Source organism: Prionailurus bengalensis, chromosome E2 (assembly GCF_016509475.1).
Source record: "Prionailurus bengalensis isolate Pbe53 chromosome E2, Fcat_Pben_1.1_paternal_pri, whole genome shotgun sequence".
Taxonomy (NCBI): Eukaryota; Metazoa; Chordata; class Mammalia; order Carnivora; family Felidae; genus Prionailurus; species Prionailurus bengalensis.
Genome location: NC_057352.1, coordinates 22,699,912 through 22,726,459, shown reverse-complemented (window position 1 = coordinate 22,726,459; position 26,548 = coordinate 22,699,912). Strand labels below are relative to the sequence as shown.

The 26,548-nt window shown below is 49.7% G+C and overlaps 1 protein-coding gene across 2 annotated transcripts in view; it reads left to right on the top strand.

Annotated features, from left to right (window-relative positions):
• Positions 1-26,548, top strand: part of ZNF536 (zinc finger protein 536) — a 379,333-nt gene that overhangs the window by 32,666 nt on the left and 320,119 nt on the right. The window lies entirely within an intron of this gene.

Sequence of the window (26,548 nt, the reverse complement as noted above, 5' to 3'; positions counted from 1 at the left end):
CTGCCCTTAGTGATGTTTTGGGAAAAAAACCGGAGATGGCTTTGTATATACTTCCTTTTTATAGCCATTAATGTTTCAGTAAATCTTGCATGACTGTATACAGTCTGGATTATTTTTCATCCTTTTGCCATTGGACAGGGAAGAAATCACTGGCTCCCATCGGTGTTACTAGCGATCCCCATGTTCTGACATCTGTTCCTTTCCAAACATTTTACCAGCCTTGGTGAAATGGAGTTCAGTGGGAGAAGCGGACTTGAAGGGGGAAACATGGATGATGAAAAATCACGTTGATTGAAATCCAGAAGGCCTGTCCCAGAAGTGAGCGGCGTTTTCATGGCCGCCGTAGTGTTTTTTTGTCTTAAAACCAGATAACTTACAGAAATTTCTCTCATGTCTAATCTTGGCATGAAACTGAATAAGTGGCTTCTCATTTGAAAATAGAAGTCTAGTGGACCCATTCTAGTCAATTGTAATCAAAGTCTTTGGGCTCTGTTCCTACGGAATGTTCTTGGTCTTTCTCGGGGAAGAATCATGGAATGCGCTTCTCCTGAGCAAATTGTACTTTCTCCAGTCATTAAGGTCTTCTTTAGCCCCTGGATGCCAGGCAAGAACACACAGGATCTTGGGAGCAGAAGGCACAGAGACAGTGTCTGGTCTGATGTGCAGAGCCCTGTTGGGGAGGCTTTGAGGATTGGGTAGTGGGAGCATCCACGGTATTGGGGAAATTGGGCCCAGGGAAGAATAAAGGCTCCCTCTCCTGACCTGGGTTACCCCAGTGATTTCCAGATTAATTTCCTCCACTAAGGGGCATTCGGATCTCTCCTTGACTTGGCTTACAGTAGAATCCGGGCCTATCATTCCATTTGTATACAGCATTGAAGATTCACTGTGCACTGGACGTATCTCAAACACAGAGGTGTATTGAATTGATTGAACACAACTGTACCGTATATTAAGTAGTACGTATGAATTGCTAACGTGTAGTTAATATGAATGTGTCACATGCCTTGCAGTGCAGCAGTGAGCAAACAGAAATGACCCTGTCCTCCTGGACCATCATCCTGCCCTTGGCATCTGCTCCCCTTGGGTGTGGACCATCCTAGGAGGCTCCCCTCCAGGGCCGCACCCCGTCCTCCTGGTAGTTGTGGTATAAGGAAACCAGCCTCCGCTGTCGGGGGCCCCACCCTCCACATGCCTTGTTTCTCTGCAGCCCTCACTCATTTCTGCAAATCCACCGTCCTCCAGGCACACCACCTCTTCTGAGCTTGCTCTCCTCTGGACGCTGGGCAAACGTGGGGTTTGCACTACAGCGCCGCTCCCCACATTTGTAGTTCAGAATCACAAGGGAAATCTTAATCCGGTACCACAAATTTGGCACACAGAGGAAGCGGAAAACGGAGCCGCCACAGCACCCCCAAACTCCCCCCCACCCCCATTCCAACACGAACCATGTGCTAACCTTTCGGTAACCTTGCTTTTTATCTTCCCCTCTCATACACGTTTTTTCACTGTACAGTCATCTTGTAATTGTAATAATTGTGCCCATAGTTTTAAATGCTTTTCCCTGGCCTCACGTGACTTGTGTTTTGCTGAATTCCCATGTAGTTTATGGCCACCGTGCTTAATCGCCACTGCTTCCCCTTGAACAGATGTGCCATAATTTACCTCACAATTCCTCTATTATTGGCATTCAAGTTATTTCCAATAGTTCTCTAATATAAAAAACACTGTGATGAGCATCTCTGTACAAGAAGGTATTTTTTTCCCTTACTTCAGGTTATTTCCTTAGGCCTGACTCCCAGAGGGGCAATTAGAAGACACCACTCCGCTTTTGCACCCGTTCTCACAGATTTCTGTTTTCATGGGACTTAGTCCTGCTGCCTCAGGGATTTTTCAGGCTCCTTCTGGGCAGGGCCCGCAGGAATCACACGCTTCCAGGGGCCCCTTGAAACCCTGGCCCTTGGCCAAGCCCACCGGAAGTGACCCCAGTCTTCATAAGGAGCTTCCTTTTTCCTGGAATTCCCTTCTTGCACCATCTAATCAATGCTTTGTGGCTGAAACGATCAAAGTTCTGGGAGCTTCCATCGTGTTTCTGGAACTTTCTGTCGCCTGACACCAAAAGAGAGCCAGGAACCTCCCACTGGCCCACCATATTTGCCCTCCCTGACCCAACCTCCTTTTTCTCATTCCCACATGGGGGCTTCCAGTTGTCTGCAGACTTAACGAGTCAGGGCGGAGGGCTAAAGCGCTAGCCGGTGGGGCGCAGCCTTGTTGAGACCATTCTGGCTCGGCTCTTCCCGCCTCACATAGTTTCATGGGGGTCCTGCTGGAAAGGCTGGGCACCTAATGGGAGAGATTTACTGAGGTTCAAAGCACTCAGAACATCCTGGTTCCTCTAGGGAAGCAGACATACCAGGACGGGTGGGGGGGGTCTGAGGTGTCCTCTCGCCCATTGATGGGAACCAGCCATGAGAAGCAGAGCCAGGAGCTGAGGACCCTAGGGTCTCTGGTCCTTTCCTGGGCTCAGGGCCAGAACTCTGTGATATTCCTGATGAGCCAGAGCCCACAACTCACCCCGCCAGTGCTGGGGACGTTCAAAAGGGGTCTTCTGACCTCCTCACCCAGCCGAGACCTGCTGGCAGAATCCACACCTGTGATGCCTGCCGGAGGTGGAAACGAGTGTGGGTGGGGAGTTGTCTCTGCTCCGCTCCAACATTGTACAAACGTCGCCTCTTCCCCAAGCCCACCCTGGCGCCTCCCCCCTGCCTTTCCACCTCTTCCCAGACTTCCTCATAGACTCCCCCCGCCCTCCTCGGGCACTTAACTCCAGTCCAGCAACACCTCCCACCTCCTGTTTGCATCTGGATCTTTCTTGAGTTGCTAATTCACCCACAATCAATAATTTTATTCTTTTAAAGAAATTACAGAATATTTCTAAGTGTATGCAGGGACAGGGGGAAAAGCACAGTGTGTGTCGTTTTAGATTTGATGTGTTCTGGATTTAGAAGTGCTGAATAATTCATTCCTGTTTAAAAAATAAACATACTATCTCTATCAGTACTTGACTGGGGACTTCATAAGGAATCGGTTCCAGGGGTGCAGGGTTCTTGGGTTGGGAGCATGAGAGAGAAGGCAGCACTGTGTGGGGAGAGGCTGTTCTCCCCTCCATGGTTGGGTGGCATGGTGGTCATGGCCATGCTTAGAGGGGACATTGCTGGTTCTTTGAACCTTCACCTTCCCTTTCAGTTTCTCTCCCTCGGCCAGTGTTCAGTCCTTCATTATTCTACCCACTGCCCTCTGTCTTTCCTTCTAGCCCTTCTGCTCTCTGTTCATCTGCTTCTGTTTGTCCCTCTGCCTAATCATCTCTCCTTTCTGCTGTCCCTCTCTCCATCCATCCTTCCACCCTCTTTCCCTTTATCTACTCATCTACTCACTCATCCACTCATTGCCTACCCTCCCTCAGCCATCTGTCCATCTTGCCAGCCATCTGTCCACCCATCCATTGTGTCATGGGCATCTACACGGTGCAAATTTCTGAACTCCACATGCCTGGCCTTATATTCTCGTGAGAGATTCAGGCAAGGGAACGAACTCCTGACGATCCCTTGGTTGGCCTCCCCTGACCAAGTTAGAGCTTCCTCCTCCTGGTAAGTTTATGTATACTGTTTCTTCTTCCAAAAAACTCCTTCTCTTCTTCCAGTGCTTCCTGAAGACTGATGGGCCAGGTCACCCTAAAGAGTTCATGGTGAAGAGACTCCATATGATGCCTTCTAGATCTTTCACTGTCCACAGGGAAAGGAGGCTCAGGGAGGGAAACATGTCTGCACCAAGTCTTACAGTGAGCAGGACTCATGATATGAGTGCTCTTGTTCTAAATTCGTGCACATCAGCATCTCAGACTTGGGAAAACTCCTGGAGTTTTTTCTGGTGTCCGGGCTCATGTCTTCCTGGCCCACAGGGAATAACAGTCGACATGGCAGCAAGAGTTTTTGTGGGGGCTGGTGTCAGATTGCACATAAGCCCCTTCTCACTCCCCCCACGCTCTGCCATCCCTGAAGGACAGAAGATGGCTCTAGTTGGACGTGATTTGTATGTGGCTGTCACCCCCACCCTTGCCTGGACACCTCAGCTGGGTATTGGAGCCTGGGAATAGAGGCAGCTGGTACGTAGCCACAACCCCGAGCTGTGTCAGTCAGTGAATGTCGAGCTGCTGATAACTGTGGGGCTGTGGGGTTTCTTCAAGCAGTTTCTTCATCTAGAAAATGGAAAACAGGATGGCTAACATCTGTTTTGTCAGCGTCCATTGGCTATGGCAGGGTCCACGAAGGCTGTGCATACAAGCGCTGCAGGAGGGTGAGGGCTGAGGTACAGCGTCTCACCTTCTGATGTGGGGATCCCCTCAGACTTGAACCCTGGGTCTCCCTCTCTTCTCCTGCCACAGAGCAGCCCAGCGATCTGGAGGGCGAGCGGGCACAGAGTCTTAGACATTGCCCTCAGAGAGTCCAATTCTGTGGACCATGGCCTGGGTGGAATAATGGCCCTGGAAGCAAGTCCTGGAAAAGGCCCTGCCCATTGTCACACGTGAATGGCCTCTGGATGTGCCCAGAGTGGGGACGAGCTTGCCATGGTCACAGGTGCCGGGCTGCCCAGCTGTGCCACCTATTGGCCATGTGGCTGTTGGGTGGCACCTTCCTAGCCGTGGAGTGGGGTGGCTTCTCTGGGCTGTGATTCCACAGTGCCGCTCAGTGAACCCACTCGCTCGCCTGCCGACGGCACGCTGCACGCCTCGTCTCCCCTCTGCTAAATCACAAACAGAAACTGAACTCGGGGTCACGCATGAAGTCATGAGTGTAAGTTTATTTTTTACATGTGGAGTGTTCTTTATTTACAGCCGAAATCCCCTGAAGATTACACTTTAAAAAGATTTAATAGTGCGGGGGTCGGATGGTGACCTCTTGCCATGCTCCAGGCAGCCAGGCAATGTCGAGACACGGCAACCTCTTTGAAGAGGTTTGGCAAGGAGGGCAGCCGGTGTGGGGCCAGCCGGGGCTCGCGCTGCGCCGCGAGCCCTGTGGGAGAGGCTGGGGCCTTCGGGGTCTGCCCTGTGGACTTGGGTGGGGGGTGCCGGGGGTCAGGAAGCCTGAGGCCAGAGCCCTGCAGGGAGAGCAGGGTGGAGTAAAGAGGATGTCGATTTGGAGATGAGAGTCGAGACCGGGGCGCTCTGATCAGGGGTATCGCTTTATGCTCACAGCCAAACATGGCTCCCCAAGGCAGCCCGGCATGTCTCTTTGACTTCTTCTAGGGATTCCTCGCCAGTTGGGTCACTAACAACTTTCTGAGAAGAGGGACGAGGGATGCTGTGCGTGAGAGGGTGCCCCGGTAATGCAGGTGGGATGTCTGCACAAATGGCCCTTGGAAGACACACCATCTTTTTTTTTTTTTTTCCCAACTGAGAGATTTGGGGGAAAAAACCCACTTTTTCTCCTTATGCAATTTTAATCTCCTGTTCAATGACAGCTTTTGGTTAGAGGATGTACGATTGCCGCAGTGAACTCAGGAGGCGCATGTGCCCCCTCTGGCTTGGGGTACGGACCTCACGCGCAGGTTCCTGGGGTCCACACGGGACTGGCGCGACCCCACCCACTCTCCGCCTGACCCCGCCCTGGACAACGCGGTCCAGCCGGTCAGGACTGCCTCTGGGAACCCAGGCTCTTCGAGGCATGCGGTTATTTCATGAGGAAAGCGGGGTGTTTTCCAGGCCTGCGTTCGATTTTCACTTATAATTATCTCCACATAAGTCTTCAATTTGGGATTTTGAATTGGAGACACATGAACCCGGCTATTCATGTTACAAGATCAGTGACAAAAATCACATGATATTTGCATGCTGTAATTATTCCTCCAACCTCCTCAGCGGGCTTTGTTTGGAAGTAAGACCTGCATGCAGTGCCCTGCGCCCTTCTTTCCGGGTGGGGGGGGGGGGGAGGGGGGCGGGGAGGGGGCGGCTTTCCTGAATTTGGTTTGGGCTTCTTTGTGTTGGTGTCTAAATTCCCCGAAGTGAAGCGAGCTTGTCTTTGGTTGTCCTCAGCCCACCGTCTCATGCCTCCCAGACTCTGGCCTCCGTTCTCCCATGTCTGTGGCATGGCTTTCCTCTGGCGGTGTTTGTCCTCCGATGGGTGGGATTAGGGATCACAGTAACATTTGAGGTTGGAGGACACGTTTGCATCACCCAGTGAACTTCCCTAGCACAGAGGGGGCGTGCCTTTGACAACAAACTTGTCATCTAATGGTCAGGGTGTGGGTGGGTGGGGGCGGCCCAGGCTCCTGGGGCCACCATGACTCGTGTGGACAGGTCACACCCCTGCCTGTTTCCTCCCTTCTCAGATGAGCCGATGGAACCCACTTGGCGGCGTTGGTGTGGATGAAATGAAATAATGCATGTGAAGTGTCCGGCAAAGTGCATAATTATGATGATGATCATCACTCAGACATTGACTTAGCAGAGAGCTTATTAGGCGGCTCTGTGTGTGCAGCTCCCTGGAGGGTGTGGGAGGCATCCATTGGGTCCCAGTGACCACGGCACCTGGAGAAATGGGCAGAACAAGCCGAGACTGGTGGAGGCTGTGCTTGGGCTACTGGTGCTGGGGGGCAGTTTTGATTCCTCTGTGCGGCTGTGTCCCTTTCGCAGCAAAATCCCCGTAGCCCCAGCCAGGCACCGAATGAACTCATGTGCTCCTTGGAGGGGTCTTTGTGCAGCCCGATCAGCGGGCCCCGGGCTGCTCTTGGTCTGCACTCAGAGCTCACTGGGAGTTCTCCACAATGGATTACTTGGCTCTCAGTAATCGCTCACTCAATAAATGGTGATGCATTATTCGGGCCGTCCACGCAGCCTCAGCTAATCGCCCAAGTTCCCTTAGAACCGTTTTGTAATGCAAATAGTTATTTGTAACCACATGTGGGCTCCAGCTAAATGTCTAATCTGGTGAGTCCATCCTATAGGAGGGAGATATTTGCTGGACCCAGTATACGCTGAAGGGGACAAGCATGCCTTTCTCTGCACAAATTGCTGCGTGGACATCGATGTGGAGAGGGGCTCCTTTTGGATGTTCCTGTTGGTTTTGAAGCCAACATCACCAGGTGTTTGGCGTACTTTGGATCTAGCTTGGTGGCCTTTAAAAATTAGAGACCATCCTGAGGTACTTAGAAATACTGCCTGCTCTATCTAGGGCCACCTGGGTGGCCCAGTCGGTTGAACATCCGATTCTTGGTTTCGGCATGATCTCACGGTTTCGAGGGTTCGAGCCTCGTGTCAGGCTCTGTGCTGATAGCGTGGAGCCCGCTTGGGATTCCCTCTCTCTCTCTCTCTCTCTCTCTCTCTCTCTGCCCCTGCCCTGCTTAGGCTGTCTCTTTATCTCTCACAATAAATAAGTAAACTTTTTTTTTTAATATTGGCTGCTCTGATCTTGTTCCTGCGGGTTCCTCTCTGTCTCCTCTCCTTCTGTGCCCCCTAGAGAAACAGAATGTTGAGGCGTTGTCAAGAGTGAGCCATGAGAATTAAGACGGTAGAGACTGCACTTACCAAGGGGACCTCTTTTAGATCTTCCAACAATGGATCTAAATTGCAGGCCTGCTGTGTAAACGGCATGTCAAGAAGGTCAGCATCTTCATGGGAGAGGCACCCCAGGAGTGGGAAGGGCCGGGTCAGAGTGCATCTGTGATGTCTCGGGAGACGAACACCTGTCCCGAGCCCCACCTGAGAGCACGGGTCACACAACCACAAGCCAGCAGAACAGAGCCTTATTGAGAAAAGTCTGAAAGGACCGGAGCAATCAGCTTACAGGGAATATTTTGGCTTCGCAGGAATGTGGTCCTGCTACTTGAAAACATATCCTTTGCACAGAAAACACACATAATCCCGGTCCAACTTTGCCCTTTGAGTAAAAATACGCTCAGTCGGAATTTTGGAGGTGGGGGGCCGGGGAATAAGAGATGGGGAGGGATCTATTTCAAGCCTGTTGAGCAGAATATCTGCTTGTAGAGAGAAATGCGAAGGGAGTGGTATTAATGGAGTTCTGTTTTGTAAAGTGGGACCAGCGGATGCAATAAAACATTTGTAAAAGTGGCGATTGAATCACATTCAAGAGAGCACCTGATTTGTGACCCTTGCAAGTACTTGTTGGAGCTGTCTTTTGGACAGACCCTGGAAGGCCCCGGGGAAGGTACACATACAGGTTTATCAGTCCTGCTTGCTGCCCTGTTTGGTCCCTGCTGTTCGGTCTGAGGTCATCAATATTTCCATTAAAACACACACTTTTTAAATGGAGATTTATGACTGTGGCAGGATATTTTGCTCTGGGGCATAACTTAACTTACTGGGTCTGCACTTGGGGGCGGGGAGAGACTTTTCTCCACCAAATTTCTCAAGAAAAATCAGCATTGATCTGAGTATTATCGAACTGTGCTACTTGATTTTTTGAAACGTATTGATTGAGTAGAACAGATGAAAATATTGCAAAGATGGTATGTTTTCACTGAGATTTTATAATCTCACGACTTAAATGAGATGCTGTATTTGAAAGTACTTCATAGTCTGCCTGGTATACAGTAGGCATCAATAGATACTACTTTGGCTCTGTTATTATGACTACTCTCACCACCAGCACCAGTACCACGACTGATTTTCCTGAGTTGGGTAAATATTGAGTAATATACTTTATGTATCATACTGTCAGGAGGCTCTGGGTGCCCGCATGTTAAATATTAATTGTTCTACGTCTGATCGTATTTAAGTTTGTGGCCATTGGTATCATGTTGAAATAAATTTGGTAGCGTAAGCAGCTTGGACAGGAGCTGCAGAACTGGGGCGAAACTCACTCTTGATGTCAGTTTCCTGCACCCGGGGTCTTGTGGGTATAGGCTGGTTGGGGCATTTTACCTTTGTGTCCGCCTTCACTGTGTGACAGCTTTGCAGTATTCTGGGCCAGGGAGAAGCCGAGGGACTCAGAAGACCCTTGACTTTGGAGCTGGGAGTCATGAGGCCTGATTGAAGGCCTTGCTTTGCCACCAAAGGTACTTAGAAAGGCGGCGTGGCCCGCTCCGGGCCGTAGATTCCCATTTCCGGGAGGCGTACCCGAGGAAGGCTCCCCCACATTGACATCTGTGTGCTCTGAGGCCATGCCTATGAAATAGCGGCCTGTGGGCAGGCTTCACCGGCCCTGACCTGCCCTCAAGATGCAGCATGGGTTAGAAACAGGTGTCCGGGTAACAGGTGTCGCAGATGAGCCCATCTCAAAGCCCCGAGGGCTCCCTGCTTACTGGGCACACGTTGGCCTGAGGGCCAGTGATGCCCTTGCTTGAGGCATGGTTCCCAGAAGATAACTGTGCCGCTCGGCTCCACACTTGCATTTTTGGAGTTGAGAGCTATGGGCCTCGGTGTCTCCTGCATTTCCAGCAGTGGACTGGGGAAATCAGGGATGAGGTCGGTGATACCAGCAAATAAGAATATTGTTTACCTTTAGGACAGTTTATCATTTCCTATGAGATGGTTCATGGACACCACAATCTTAGATCTCTTCTGCCGCTGTTACAGTAATGCTTATTTCCAGTGGGCTTTCTTTGTTGAGGGAGTGAGGGAAGCTATTCATGTCCCTGCCTTTTGGTATCGGTGTTTCAAGAAAATACGCTTTTACTTTGAGTTTCTGCAGGTCTCTTGGCCGGTTTCATTGCCCAAGAGCGTCAGGGTCACGGATCCAACAGGCTGGGCTCTGTTCGCTTGCCCTTCTCATCTCTGGCAAGCTTTCTTCCACTTGACTTTGGCCATCCAGCCCAGGACCAGTACCTGCGCTGCCTCTGAAGTCTGGCCTTCACCCATCCTTCCTTCTGTCCATCACTGCCTTTTCTTCCAACTCGCGTTTGGTGATGCCTCCACTGTCAAATGACAGATGTCTTCAGCCACCGATGCTGCTGCTTCACCGTCCCTTTTCCCTGCCTTCTTGATCATCTTCACCCAGATTAGAGGTCATGTCCGTCATTTCAATTACTTCCTTACATCCCTCCTCAGTCCCCCTGGCCTCCTTCTCTTCCATCCTGTGCACCTGACAAAAACCACAGCCTCAGGTGAGCTCAGATAGCCACCTGGTCTTTGCTACTTCCCTGTGCCTCAATTCCCCGTAGAATATTGCACAGTCCAGCTGGTGGGTCTTTCCGTGGATCCATGACAACAGACAAGAAGCGGGCGCTCGGTGCGCCGTGGTTTTGCCACGTTTCTCTAGGGCTTGCTCTCCAAAATGGCCACACTGTCCTCCTCCTCTTTGCTGTCCTCTGTTGCTACTGACCTGGCCTCCCCTGAGAAAGCAGGGCTCTCCGGGGCCTTTCTCACCCAGCCTGTACCCATTACAAATGCTTGCCCTCGTCTTGCCTTCTCTGCCTGCAGGGGTGCCGGTGACCCCAGCCCTTCTGTCCTCCGAGGAGCGGTTCCCCAGGGAGCGTGCACGGGCACACCCTCCGTTGCACACACGCCCTTCGCCGCTGCCCCCACTTCTCACTCTTGCCTTCTTCTCCTTTGCTGGGACTGTCCTTCCCCTAGGCCTTGGCTCAAAGGTCCCCTCCTCTCAAAGGCCTTGCCCCACCTCCCACCTGCTGGCTGTCTCTTACCCAGTTTCTTCCCTCTCTGACACTTTCTTATCACCTCTCCTTATCCTAATTTGGTTCTTCCCTGTCCTGCACATTTGAGTCCCCTGAGAGAAAGGGCCAAATGCATCTTGCTCCATGCTGCAGCCTAGCGTCTAGTATGCTGCTTGGTACCTAGGAAGTATTCAGAGAGTATTTGTGGAGAGAGAGCACGCTGCCATGACCCAGCCTCCTCTCCCTGGCTAGAGCTCGGGTTTCGTCTCTAGAGGACTGTGGACCCCAGACAAAGAGGCTGGGGGTCCTCATGGAGGTCCACTTGATTCTGTGCTGTCAAAGGAAGAAGCATGGTTGTGGGTCTGCTAGACGAAGAGCTGGGTGCATACCTTGTGTCCACACTGGCTGCCCAGGCAGGGCTTGGCCTCTGGGAACAACACCGCCTCTGGGACCTCTGGTTTAGAAGCTCCTCTTCTTCATCTGCCTTGTCCGTGTGCTATCTCTGTCTGGAGCCTTCTGGAGCTTTTCAGGGTAAAACCAGCTCACTACTGCAGGCCCGCCCGACCCCCAGGGCAGTGTCCCATTGTCTGCCTTCAGACGTTTGCCTCCTTGGTAGCTCCCACCTGATCCCACCTGACCTCGCCCACCCCCTGAGCCCTACCTCTGAAAGGTGACCCACGACTCTGCCCCAGACACACCCGCCTCCCCAGCCCCGGACCCCATTGAGACTAACCACAGACGACCCCCACCCCCAAATTAGTGGACTGTGTCTGTGTTGACACACCCATTCTCTCCCTAATGATATGTTTATTTAACTGATGACTGCTGTCCTCATTAGGGACTCATTGTTGAGCCTGGAATAGTGATTATTTTTGCTGATATTCCTTCTCTGCAAAGATGAATTTTTTTTTTTTTAAAACATCGCTCTTTTGGTGTGCTATGAATCCTTAATGAGGAGAGTTAAATTTAAAAGAAACCCCCAAACCACCCTTCAGGTTGAAAATAGAAGTGTCTGCACAAGCAGGCTGATAATCTGCTGATTATTGATGGACATGATTGGTGACAGACCCACAACTTGCAGTAAGACGAGAGCGCCGCTCGTGCATCTGAGCGTGGTAGCAACCAGAAAAAGAAGCAGCTTAGCCAATGGGAAGCGAGTGCTTGGGGTTCCAGAACATTCTCTTCCCTTTATGTAGAAAGAGTCATGGTTCTGATGATGGTTGGGGTATTGAGAGTGGTATCCAAATTGGACCCAGAGCTGTGCAATTCTTCGGGAGGGGTGGAGAAAGATGTTCATAAAAGCTTATTTGCTGAGTACTCAGAAAGTCCAGAAATGAACTTCTCAGCCCCTGAAACCTATCCTTCTCTTTTGGGATTCCAACCAAATTCCCGTGTGGCAGGGTGAGTGTTCCTTCTGCTCTCAGATGAGGAGAGTGGGACCCTGAGAATAGGAGTTGGGTTGGGGTGTGTCAGTGTGACAGCAGGTTGGGGTGTATTTCCCCAGTCACCGTGGGGAGACCACACTTTTTGTCTTCTCGTCTGTTTACTGGGTTTATTGGGATGATGGCAGCATTGCGGGAATATCACACAGCAACTTGACCACGGTGACCACTGTTATTCATGATGAGGACCCCGGGGTCTCTGTAAGACGTGTAAGACTGGGGGAGTGACACAGGAAGCCACCGAGGAGCAGCTGAGGCCAGAGGGTGGTCAGTTTAGCAGGGGTGGGAAGGAAGCAGCCTCAGGATCAGGTCATTGGTTCCAGTGTTTGCTGCGTGACCTTGGACATGTCACTTGACCTCTTGGAGCCTTGGTTTCCTCACCTCTGTGATAGGGCTTTTGTGGATCAAAGAAAACAATGCGCGTACGGAGTTCAGTTAGATGGTCAGTCTCAAGAGTGAGGTGCTATAATGCCTCCTGCTGCATACATGTCTTGACTGACTGGCCTCACAAGTGCAGCACCTCTCCCTTGAGGTCGTGAGCTTCTGGAAGCCTGGCCCCACCAGCCTCTCTTTATAGGATGTCCCTGCCTGGCACCAGCAGGTGCTGGGTCAGTGCGGCGAGTGTCTGGTCACCCGGTCCCCTTCCTGGTGCCTGGTGTACCTCTTCCCTGGCCTCTGGGCCCTGGCTCTTGAGGGCATCTTTTCTTCCCTCAGTCAACATGTTCCCCGAGGCTGCGAGGACCACTGTCTCCACAGCTCCCTGTTCTACCCCAGCGCGTGGACAGAATCTTCCTCATTGGAGCTGCCCTAGATGGTGGTCTTTGAAACATTTCTGCTTGTTCACTAACCACCTGAGCTTAGGGTATGGGCTTATCTTCTGTCTTGGTGCTGAACAGGTCCCCTCCAGCTGTTGCTACCAAAGCTCAACACTGGGCCATCCAGTGGCCAATAAAACCACGGGGCTCAAGGGCTGACACTGGCCCAGCTCCAACTGTCCCTACCAAATGAATCTCTCTTAAATGCAGATCCAGGAGGAGTTCTGGAGGCAGAACCATGGATGGACAAGGGAGGAGGTGATCCTGCCCAGAACTCTGGGCTGGCCAGTGTAGACTGTGTCCTACACTAGTTTAGACTCCAACATGAGTGTAGGGTAGGGCCTGACCATGGCAGACTGAGACGCCAGCTAGAAAAGTCTGTTGTGTGTTTATTGCTGTGTTTCTCATCTGTTGTCTCTAGAAGGTGCCCTTCAGGAGGGCAGGGACCCTGGCTGACCATTCACTGTTGCTTCTCTGGTGTCTGACACATGGCAGGTGCTCAGTAAGCATTATGAATGAATGAGTGAGTGAATGAATGAATGAATGAATGGGACACCCAGGTGTGGAACGCTAATGGTGCTTGAAAGGGCTAGAGAAGAGAGCACAAGGCAGGACACAAGCAGCCTTGCCAGACGGGTTGTAGAAGCAATGGCTGTAGAGTTCACAAGCTGGTGAAGGGCGCTTCAGTGTTGGCCTGTCCAAGGTTCCTCCGGAGAGACGGTGCTCAAGCTGAATTTTGAGTCCCAGCTGGTCCCCGGAGGCAGAGGAGGGAGAAGAGTGTGCATAGAAGGCAGGGTGGGATGGGCAGAGGTGTGGAGGTAGGCTCGCAGCTGTGTGGGGCTGGAGTGTGTGCCTGGGAGGTGTTGGGGACCAACTCGGAGAGGTCAGCAGAGGCCAGGATTCACAGACCCAGGCCGAGGAGTTCAGCTGTGACCCCTGATGTTATTTTAAGGTGGTGGCTTTTTCATATTTAATTATGAATGAAATTGCATTTGAGGATCGCAGCTGATGACGGCGTGTGGTTATGCTGTGTGGGCTGCTTTCAAAATAGCTCACCCCAAACTTCATTAGTGATTAGTTCGAGGAAAGTGCAGCCTGACCCGCCAGCATTTTTCATGTCGTCTGTATCTAGGCTGTGGGAACTCAGGGAAGGGTAGCTAGTGGCTTTTCAGGTCCCTGGCTTCGAGGACCCTCTCTTCTAGGTCTTGTGCATGGAGGCTCATCCCCGGGCACCTCAGCATTTCCTGAGGCAGCCAGCGTGTGACTCCTTTGTAATTCTGCTGCTTTGTCCCTCCAGTCAGTCCCCATTGCTGCTAGTGGAACTTGGACCGCCCTGAAGGGAGACTGATGGAAACCCCTGCCTGCAGCTCTGCACAGCCAGGGAAGCCAGGGCTGGCGCTGGACACTGCCCCCCAGGCTGCTTGGCCCACTGAGCTGGGCCGTTGAGCCGAATGGCTGGCGCCCCCAGTCTCCCAACTTCTCCTAAATATGGTCAGTGTTTGTCGTAACTCCCACCACTGTCTGCACAAACTGTAGATTTAGGCTTGGCCTCCCTCCTTTCTCTAGACTTAGTGTAAACCCTCATTATAGTTGAGATTAGCCTTCGTGGGAAGTACACATGGGTTGGCAACAACAGCAAATCCCAAACAGCATCTCTGGTGCTTTGACGAGCACATCACACCGGTGCTTGTCCTGTTTCTTCTTCTGAAACCCGTTCCGGATCCTGGCCAGAGGCCCTGCTGCAGCCCAGGGCGAGTCCTCTCCGGGAGTGTGCCGGTCCCACGCCTAGCTCGCCGCCCCCTCTCGGGAGCTTGTGCCTGCTCGCGCCTCATTCGCTGGTTGATCTTTAGAAAATTGCACCACATCTCTGAGCCCCATGTTCCTGGTATCTGTGTCTTGGGGATCAAGTGAATGAATAATGGAGATGAGATAGAGATTGCATCAAGTTGAAGGAGCTTAGCACCGTCTGGGCTCCCAGCACGAGCTGCACGTTTGCTCTGATGACAGTGACGATGATAACAGACCGTGTGGCGTGGTGGCAGGGGAAGGGAGCCAGACAGCCTGGCTTGGACTCCTAGTCCTATCCCTTGTTGGTAACTTAGCCTCGGGCAAATTGCTTGACCTTCCTTTGCCTGTGTTTCCTCCTCCTGCGCTAGGGCAGGGCTGATAGCATTTCACAGGGTGGTTGTCAGGGTTTGAACGCGGGCCTCACCAAGGGGAGCCCGCTGGTGCTGAGGATCAGCGTGTGCTAGTTGCATGTCAGTTCTCATTGTTTCTTACTGTGGCTGCTGTATTATTTTAGTCGCTGTGTGACCTCTTTGAGCCTCAGTTTCCCTATGACGAGGCAGGGATGCAGTGCCCAGTGCTGAGTTCTGTAGGAGCGTGGGGCCCCGGGATCCGGGGGGTGCCGCTCCGCACCTCTCTCTGCCTGGCCCTCCCCCCCACCCCCGGGCTCTGAAGCTCCGTAGCTAAGTAACCCTGGCTGATGTGTGACTTTGGATGGTGGTGCTCGCAGGAGATCCGCATGTGCCGCCTCCTTCTTTGGGTGACAGCTGTTTCCAGGCAGATGCCTCCCCCATGTTCTGGAGCGGTGAAGAAAGGGGAGAGCGTCCCAGATTTAAATTTGGAATGTGCGCAGAATCACGCCAGCCCACAGGACCCACAGGCTGGGCGATCCTCGGGCCCCCTGCTGCTCCGGACAGAGACGGTGGGCGTGTGGTGGGGTCTGGGGCCCGGGTGGGGCTCTTGAAGCCCCGAGTGCAGCAGAAGGCCCAGAACGGCTCGTGGGGCCAGCGAGCGGCCCCTGACCACCCACGGGAGGAGCGTCCCTCTTGCTTGCTGGTCTGCTGCGTGCAGTGCAGGCGTGACACGCCGGTGGGAGGTGTGCACCTATCAAGGGGAGTGAGCAAGTGTGGGGACTCGGGTCTGCTTCCCAAGGGTCCCCTGAGCAGTGCCCCCTGGCCTCAGGGTATGGCCCCCTCAGGGCCTGGCCCGCCCCTGGGCAGAGAGCTGCTCACTGATATGCTGGCCTTCGCAGGTCCCTGGGTGAGGGTTCCTTGCCCCCGACAGGGCTCTTGCTCTGACCCACAAAGCCGCTCGTAGAGCTGGGACAACCCCACGTGGGGGTGAGGGTTATAAGGCCTCTGCACTGTAGGGTGAAAGGCGGGACAGCCATAGCCCTGGGGTGTGGAAGAGAGGTTGGGGAGGGAGACGGTGGCAGGCATGCTCCAGACAGGGGCCGGGAGCTGTGGGTGGGTGGCCTCTGTGGACCGGGAGACGTTCCTTTTCCCTGGATGTCTGTTTAGGACTCCCATCTAGGGGTGTCTCACAGTTGTAGCTGGATGACTGTTGCAGGAGGTCTCACGTGCACTTGTCACCCCAGGAAGGGCAGGCCAACTCCCAGCTAAACCGGCCCCAGTCCCTGGCAGACTGCTACCCAGCCTGTCCCAGCTCTGGGAGTGTCTGCTGTCCTAGAGGGCAGCAGTGAGAATACGAACAGCTGGTCAGACTTGGCCTGGGGGCTGACGGGGGTTGGAGAGACACCCCCAGACACTCAGGAGGTCTGAGCCTCTCCTGGGGTGGGGGGTCAGAGACACCCCCAAGGCCCCATTGGCTCCATATCTGGAGGAACAGAAGGGTCCAGGTAGCTTGCCTAGGAAGCCCAAACCCCGTGGCCACACTGGCTGTTATTCCTCAGATGTGGCCTCAGGGGACAAGGTGGCAGGTGTTAAGAGGGCGCCTGGAATACATCTGGGGCAGCAGTGCCGTCCCTGATGGGAGACTGCACTAGACTCAGCTTCCCCCTCCCACCCCCCCGCCGCCTCCCCGCTGCACAACAATGTCATCTGAGCAAAGGGACTGGATTCCATGCACATTCTCTTTTAGTCACTTCCCCTTCTCGCCTTCCCAGCGCATCGGAGACAAACGTCCCAAGTGAAGGATAGTTTTCCTCTTGCATCTTTGACAAGCCTCTCACCTGCCCGGGCTCTCTCACATCCCCTTGGGCCAGGGCTTGGAGCAGAGGGAAGATGGCACTCTCTCAATTATTATTGTCTCATATGTGCATATATACACAAAAATAAGCCTCAATGCTTTTTCCTAGTATGCAGTTTGCTGTCTATTTTTAACTTGTACGTGCAGGGCCCCAAAGAAAATTCCGTGAGGAAGTAAGAGCGTATTGAGGTCACAGGGATACAACCACCGAAGAACGCAAGGTAGCTGCGGCGATGACTTCCTTTATAAAACACGAGTCTCTCAGAGAGAGGGCTCTCTCTTCTGCGACAGGCATCGCGAGCGTCGGCTGCCCATCTTCTGCTGCTGTGCACTTAATTCGGTTCCAGCCATGGCAGGAAGACTTGGGGGAAAAAAAAATCCCACCATTAAAGACGTGCTCTTTGTGTTTTCAATCTGTGACCCCAGAAATCTCTTTAGCAAGCCATGGTTCAGTGAACTGGCACACAGCAGCCGTTCAGCAGTGGAGAACTCATAAAACAGATGGGAGCTTTACATTTTTGTTTAGTTTTTAAGAGCAGTTTTTATAACATCGCTTAAAACCATTCTGATGCATCATACTGTTTACACTCAAAGCTTTGTAGCTAAGATGTTTACAGTATGGAGAATGTTTTAAGATATTTTATAGTTATGATATTTGGATAATTGGCAAGGAAAAAAATAGTTTGTTGAGATTGCAGTGATGTTGGTAATCGTGAAGTAACTTATGAGTCTCAATAAATATGTCCAGTTTGGTGGAAAGTACAAACTCAGTTAAAACAAAACAACACAAGAGGGAATATCTTTTTAGTGAAATCATTTCCTTTTCTTAATCAAAAGATGACAGGCAGGGCTTTAGAACTCCCATCTGTGTGGTACCACGCCACGGCCCTGCACACACTGCCTCTCCCCTCGAGACTGAGAGCTGCATCACGTCGGGCCGCATTGCTATTCCGCACGAGTTCATGCAAACACCGAAGTTAACAAGGTTCGGTTTCAGCAGGCCACCTTAAAGCAAACCCGGGACGGCCCCGCGCCCCCCCATATCTCCGTGCAGTGGAACTCACAGAGATTGTTTGTAATGTCAAAGAATTTATGCAGAGCTAGGATTTAGAACTCCCTTTTTTTTTTAACTGCCCAAAATGGCATTAATCAAAAACAATAACTCCTTTTAACTTTTCTAAGTGCTCTAAAGGAAAGTATGAAATAATCCGTGTGTGGGCCACAAATGTGGAGAATGCAAACATTTCATAATAAACATGTTTAAATGAAAGTCCCTGGCAAGATAGTCTCAAAGATAGTACATACTGGGTTAATTAATGCATCCTCATAAAAATAAACCTCACTTTTAAGATTTGACCAGTAAAAATCATTAGCATATTTGGATCAGATGACTTTATGTATACATTGAACTTCTCCGCTGCAAATTGTCCTTGGAATGCCTGGAAACAGCTTTCAGTTTAAAGTCTAAACTCCCCTCTATCTGCTGCTTGTGTTTCCAATACAGTGATACGATGATTTATTCTGGTTTTATCTGTTATACCTGCAATTGATCTACTGGTGATGGGATTAAATTTATCATTTTCATTGTATAAATCATGGTTAGATAGCCAGAAAAATGTTTAGTTGCATAAAAATTCCTATTGTTTGCTTACAACACACAACGTTTGATTTTTGCTGTAATCAAATTACGATAGCACATTATTTTTACTCCCAAGATGTTTCTTTTTTGCTATCTTAAATTGAATCATTTTGGTCTATCCACAAATGCTACCTTTAAAAAAAGAAAAAAAAGTATTTTCCTGAAATCATACATCGAAACAAAGTGTTGACTTTGGGCTGTGGATCCTTCCATGTTCTGAGGTTCTGCTAAATTAGAAATCACGTAATTTTCTTTTTCTTTTAAAAACAATTTTTTTAATGTTTATTCATTTTTGAGAGACAGAGACAGAGCATGAGCAGGGGAGGGGCAGAGAAAGAGGGAGACACGGAATCTGAAGAAGGTTCCAGGCTCTGAGCTGTCAGCACAGAGCCTGACGTGGGGCTTGAACTCATGAACCACAAGATCATGACCTGAGCTAATGTTGGACACTCAACCAACTGAGCCACCCAGGCGCCCAGAAATCACGTAATTTTCTAGGGCTAGTTATGGTGTGGATGATTCTGGTGTAATGTTGTGCTTTTTGTACAGGAGAAGACGAACTACCACAACAGTAAAACCAAGCTCGTTTTAAAAGAACTAGAATTGGAATTCATAAGCCCAGTAGGAGTTAAGTTGTGACCATCCAGACAGTGAAATTCTGAACCTGAGATAACGTTGCACTTCAAATCCTTATGAAAATAAAAACAACCCGACACAAATTATTGAAGGGAAAACTCCAGTGTGAGTTTAATTTTATCCAACTTTATTGGCAGCTTATTTTGAACTAATGTGCAATAAAATTGCCAAGCAGAACAATTCAAAGAAATGAGAAAATACATTCTTTTGTTGTTGTTGGTTTCTTACACTGTTTGTTTTCATAAAGACTGTAGAGCAGTAAACACCTGAAGAAATGATTCGGGTTTTGTCACCATCATGCTTGGCCAGAGAGCTGCAGGGATCAGTCCTCTTGTGATGAGCCAGTTGAAGAAAGGGCGGGGGCTGGGCCGTCAGCTTCAGCGTGTCCCAGTCTGGGTCTGCCCTCTCCCCCACCCCCATGGGGACACATGTGGCCCCTGGGTAAGCCCTTCTATGGTACCATCATTCTGGCTTGACTGGGAACAAGACAAGTGCCCACTCCGAAGAAAGTGCCTTTCACATGAATGTTTCTGGAAAAGGGCTTACAAGTCTGAGGGATCCAGCAGATTATAAACAGTGTCGGCTTTATCCCCTCGTTTTAAACCAGAGACTCAACATTGCCTATTTTAGAGAGCGTGTGTTTATGCCTTCAAAATGGACCTCTGCATGAGTGGATGTCTGTCCAGAAGCCACACCTAGTGATTCCCGGGGCGGGTGAGCACCTCTCTGTAATAGTCAATCACAAGCTCCATTTACTGATGTGGACAAGCTTCTCAACACTTCCCTCTCCCAGTGCAGGGGCCTGGCCCTGGGGGAGGCTCTCACTTGGGGGATGCCTGCAGGAAGGCTCTACCCTGGGTGGGCTGGCACCCATCTAGAGACGAGGAGGGAGGGAGTGATATGCATAAGGGCTGCCGACTGGCGGTCCCAGAGGAGGCCCAGATCCTCCGGGCAATGGGATTAAGAATCCAACATGCATGTGTGAATTCACCATGGCAGAGGCCCACGGTTTCTACCAGACTTTTGAGGGAGTGCCTTTCTTGTGTGTGTCTGTGAAACATAAACTTTGCTGGATGGACCCTTTGATGTAAAAACTGGGAGATGGTGATCTCCTTTTGCAGAAATCAGATGCAGACACAGACTTCTGCTCCTGAGAAAGTCTCACCCATGGATGCTGGGGGGGGGGGTGCGTTGGGAGGAGGCAGAAGGCTGGTCACCCCCAAGTGCACCCTACAAAGCCCACCGTTGCAGGACTTCTTAAGGCAATGTGTTGAGGTGATGGTTGTGACGACCATGAACAACAATGTTAAGGAAGTGAGCCAAGGCCTTGGGTGGGAGTAAGGGAAAGCAGTCCACGGGGGAGGCCCAGCCCAGGTGCTGAGCTTTGGGAGCTGGGGGCCAGTGCTGATGTGTACCCCTGTGCCAGCTCGCTGGTCCCCCACCTTCTAGGCCTTCCTCCAGTTATGGGACTCGGACTAGGGATCCCGATGTGTGCCTCCTTTGCTTCCTCCTTTGTGCGAACACTGGGCCTTATGTCTCGGTTAGTTCTTGAATCTCTTTGCCCTCACCAGCACCTGCCATGGCCTGAGAGCTGGAGAAGAGTGGTTATTTGCCGAGGCTGGGCTTGTGTTGGCCTCGGGGATTCAATTTCCCCATGGCCAGAGGTCCTTTGGAGACCTCGGGGTTCAATCCCTAACTTGTACGCTTGAAGGAAAGGGACTCCGGAGGTTGGCTGGGCTAGTGGCAGGTTGCCGATGCCTAGCCCTGTGGCCTTGTCTCTGTGTCGCTCTGCTTGTCTAGCTCGGTGTATGTGAGCCCACGTTCTGTGGGAGACACGTGACAGGAGGCCAGGACTGTAAGAATTTCCCCTCCCTCTGGCTTAGCTTTTAGTATAACGACAATGGGAACAGGCCATAGCTAACTATGTGCCAGATACACCATCTCAATTAATCAATCATTAATTATCTCACTTAATTTAACTCTAGCAACAACCTTGTAAGATAGGTGCTACTGTCATCCCCATTTTGCAGATCAGGAAACTGGGACTCAGTCAAGATTTCAGGTGCTCAAGTCAGAAATGTGGTGGAGGCCCCTACCCCCAAAGTTGGCATGCTCTACTCCCCGCCCCGCACTGTTTCCCCGACGCTAGGAGATGAACTTCAGATTCATTGTGGCTGAGTGTTTTCCTCTTTGATATAGCGAGGCATCTATTTTACATATTAAATGAGGCATAAATATTGTTTTTTATTTAGGGCAGTATTATGTGAAATTTCCATTTGAAACAAATTGATTTCAGGAAACCTGTGAGTCCATTTCAAGAAAAGTCATAACAGTTAATGGTACAGGTGGAAGCAGATGTGGTGAGAAGGTGAAGGTGCTATGCAAATGACTGAAATTTGGGTCACATTGTCCCTAATCTAGTCAAGGTGGGAGGAAAGAGGAAATACAGTCATTCCACATGTGAAATTTCAGGTGAGTTGCTGACTTCATTCTGGGAGGTGATCTCTGGCGGTGTCTTATGACCAGTTTGCTTAAGGGTGAGTCTTTGGTGTTTATTTTTCCTAACATGTGTCTGAGGCAGTAGCTCTTTACCTACTAGCAGGAGCCAGAGATCCAAGAAGACTGGAGTCTTCCTCCAGGCTCATGCCTGGGTCTGAGCCTGCCTGCCTCAAAGGGAACTGGCCTCTAGCTTTGAATTAATGGCAGGGCTGGAAGCAGAAGGAAGGAGTTGGTGGCTAATCAAGGCTGGAGGACTGTCAGTGTCAGAAGACATCTCTCTAGCTCTTGTGCATCTGTGCAACACCAGGTTGGCAAGGTGTTGATGACTGTACTGGGGTTGGCATATGGTCCTGCTGACTACCAGCCATCCAGGACATGTCTCCCCATGCAACTGTGACTGCTGTCACAAAGAAACAGTTTGCCTGACCACCAAGAGGTTTCCAGTCCAATAGTTCTCTAACTGGCTTCCATGGCACCCCACAGGTTCCAAGGAGAGGTCGTGACAACCAAGGGAAGAAGGGGACTCGGGGCTCTTCCCTGCAACTTTGACTACGTTCTTTCATCAGCTCATATGTGGGAAGACCATAGGAACCTTCATGACTGCCTTCAAGTGTATGTGTTATGTCTTCTGCCAAGTTCCACTGATCTGCCAGTGTCTATATTGAGGCAGATCAGTGGAACTTGGCAGAAGACATAACACATACACTTGAAGGCAGCCATGAAGGTTCCTATGGTCTAGTCCCTTGCTTTGGACAGCCTGGCCACCAGCACATTTGGTAGAGATAGATGTCCACTTGGGAGCAAGCTTTCCATGGGCAGGGGACCCAGGACCCCGAGGGCAGAACTGCTCAGCAATCTCAGAGACTAATGGCTGGTAGTTGGGTGGTAACAGGTGCCAGACCCTGAGCTAAGCACTTTTGGATACATTATCTCCACTCAATGGATGAAGAAAGGGAGGCTTGGGTGATGATGTGACTTCTCAATATCAGTGCTGGTATTTACCGGGACCTGGTCTAGGATCTCTGCTCCTCATGGCTGTGACTCCTGCCTCCCAGGGAAGATTCTGTCAGTGTCCAGCCAGTGTAGGATTGCACTGAAGCCAGGTGTCTTCTGGTCAGAAACACCTGACCGACTTCTTTTATCCTGAAGATTCAGCCCAGAGGCGGGAATATTTGTCTCCCTCATAAGTCTGCCAGAGTCCTACAGGCTGCCCCACACAGTTCTCTAGGGGTCTGTGTTCTTTGAGTTATGGGAAGGAAGTCAAGGATGGATGACCAAATCCTGTGACAATGAACAAGACCTTACTTACTATTTCTTCTCTTACACTGTACATCAGCCCGCTAGATGGGCACACAGGGGCTTATGTACACACTTGTTCATTAAAGAGATACCAGCACTATTCTTTCATCCATTTGTGAGGCACTTTGCATTTCCATATGTATTTTTGCATTTACACATTAATTCATGCATTTATTTCTTTTTAAAAACTCTTTTCATCTTCACTTACCTCTCCATCCATCCAAGCACGCGTGCCTTTGTGCTTTCATTCACTCATTCACCTATTTGCTCATGTATGCATTTGTTAGTTCATTCATTCAACAAATGAAACACTTTGAAATGAATTGAAGCCCTTGAAGAAACGTGGAATAGTTTTAACCATGACCCCGGGTAGACCGTGGGCATCTTTCTCATCACTGGGAATAGAGTCACATGAAGCTGGATAAATAGTGCCAGGGGCCCCAAGAAGAAATTATTGCCCTGTAAAAGGCACAGCAGAACCTATCCACTGTTACTGTGAAATCCAGATGCCACTTGTGTGCTGGGGTCTTTGAGGCTGTCCTCTCCAGGGCTTCTCCATTGCCTGAGAATTCATAGGGTCCCCCAGGATGGCCTCCATAAGTCTTGTGACCCTGAGCCATCCTTGGGCTCCTCCTGGAATGTGAGACCTGGAAGAATCCCCAACGGGGATGCAATAGACAGTTGAGTCCAGGAACCAGGACAGTGGTGTGACGGGATGGACAGGAGGGGCTGTCTGTCCAGACAAACTCGTGAGGAGCATGAGTGGGCAGGAGGTGCAGGGAAGGGAATCGTGGGAATAAAAAAATACCAAAGGTCCTGCAGAACTAACATTTCCTTTTCTTCCTCCACCAAAGAGTTTCCATCCATTGTCTTTTTTTTTTTTTTTCGAAATTCACATTATCAATGAAAGACAGGTGGGATGAATGCTAAGGTGCCTGTTTCTCTAGTTAAGATTCTATATTTGGAAGCACAGAAACCATAAAATGCAATGCAAAGATGAGGTGAGATTTCTAGCAATAGTAGTAATGTTGACTGCAAGCCAGGCTAAGAGTGAGAGTATTTTACACTTGGACATGAAGTATTTGGGGACAGACCTGCCTCCCCCACATAAGGGAGGATTAGACATAACTTTTGTGTCTGAGTTGGTGTCATGAATATAGGTTGATTGTTCAGAGGGCTCAGATGTGGACTTCTTTTGGTTTGCTGAGATGGTTATTTGCTTCCCCACTCAACTTGCCTTACTGTGCATGGCTCCAAATACATAGAGGTGTTTTTTTTCTGCTTCACAGATTGTATTTCAAGTATCTGGCTACCCTGGCTACCAGTATCCTTTAATAAGTAGATCATCAACCAATGGCTTCCATACACGCTGGCTGTATGGGGCATCTTTTGGTCCCGGAAGATGTTTTCGGCCTTCCCCGCTCCATGAATACTTTCCTCACTGCACGGAAGGTGGTGTGGGTGGCCAGTTGGAAGCTCACCCTGCCTTCCTTTAGATTGTACTTAACTCCCAAGGTGCCCTTCTTCCCCCAGGTACTCCTGAAGTCTCACCCCAAGAAGCCAAGCTCAGGTAGCTTATAGTACCTATGTGTCAGAACCCCACCCACTTGAATCTCAACTCATGGCCAATCAAAAGAGTTCTTACTACCGCTGGTTTCCTAGGTAACTGAAGCAGCCAGTTGGGAAGGGCAACAGGAAAAGGAAGACACACAGGCATGTGGCTCCCCCTCTGTGTTCATCCTTCATCCACCTCGGGCCCAACCCTGCCCTCACCGTCCAACCATCCCTTTGGTTATTGCTCTACTTGATTTAAAATACACAGCCATAAACACTCAGGGCAGCCGGCAGCATGGCCGGATATAATATTAATTTCTTTTCTGGTTTATTTGTGAAGGAGTCAACCATATAAATCACTTTAAGCTCCGAAGACAGAAAGTGAAATCACGTCTTGAAATGGAAAAGTATAGTATGTTACCATTAAAATCTAAGAAGAATATGCGATCAATTTGAGGCTCCTAATGTAGATATAGTTTTGCTAATCTTGCTTTAGATTATGCGAAACGCTCAGAAAGTTTTCTCCCCCCTCTCTGTTTTAGCGGGAAGTGTTGGGTACCTATCAGCGGCGTATCATTAGAAAGTCTGCTGTCTGCTGGACAGTCTCCTTGTAATGCCATTTTTCATGACTTGTTTAATTAACAACCATTTTTGACCTAGACTTGTTATAAAAGTATTGCCATTCTCTCCTGCTAAATTATGTCTAATGAACATATTTGCATGTTATCAGATATAGCAATATATCATTTCAAATTTTGGCGTTTAAGCCTGCATCACTCAAAACAGCTTTTGTGGATTAGTAAGCAGGTGAAATAAAAAATCTCATTTCATATCTGACATTAATAACTTTCAGGGGGAATGAGCATTGGCATTTATGTCTGGACCAGAATCGAGCCCAATGTCCTAGAAACACAAGGGCAGCAGACAAACCTACTCACCAGATAGGAAAATAAATCATGCATAATGCAGAATTTCTACCTTACATGTTAATTAATGTGTGCAATCAATTACTGATGTTACAATATGAGAAAGAAACTGGTGGGGAATGGGGTAATAAAAAATACCTATAGATTTATCTGCTTCTTTTTTTCTATTTAAACAAATAGTCTTCAAGCCTGTGAATGCTGTGTTGAGACATGCTCTGAATAATAAGCATCATAAAATCTAATCAGATTTATAAGAGGAATTGATTGTTGTGGCAGGAGGAGAGGGTGGAAAATAAGCCGAAATTTAAGTGTTAATTTTTATGCTAATCCACAGTGGCTTCATATGAAGCAATTTTGTTCTGCGCCACAAATATAAAATTGTCCCTTGCAGAGAAATGTCAGCTTGCTAGACCTGAAAGCAGTAATTTATTAGGTATGTTTCTATTAGTATGTGTCACAGTTGTTAGCAGGCTATACACACAATGGTGCTTCATACTTATCCTCCAAGTCTCAGAATGTTTCAGCTCAGTGGCTGGAACGTGGGGCATTAATACATTATCATATGCGGGGTGGTCTGTGCCCTGTGGACAAAAGGCTATTTAATACAATTTAATGTCATTCTGAGAAGAAGTGGAAAAATAAAGACGGGGAATAAAATGGCATCTGTGTGTTTCACAGTGCACTCATGCACAAACCCTCAGTTTAAGAGGTATGACATTTCTGCCAAGAAAAAGAATAAAACTGGGGCATTTTTTTTTATAACCTGTTCCCCACTGCAGTATTTTCTAAATGCTATTAAGTGATCGATTTACACGGCCCCATGATGATGTCATCCATAAGAAGGGGAATGCAGATGACAGCAAAATACTAGTGACAGTGACCTTGTTCCAGAATCCTTGGAACCCTGTCAGCTCTGCTTCCAGTATATGGTTTCAAAGAATGTACTTTTTGGACAATATCTAGTTACTGGGTAGTGAATTAATAGAGTTAAGGGTTCTGATGCAATTCACATATAGGTCAATTACATGCACCAACATCTGCTCTGTCACTATCATTTGCATATAGCATTCATATGTTAATGATGCCTCTTTTTACTCAAGTAATATATTTAAAAAACAAGAT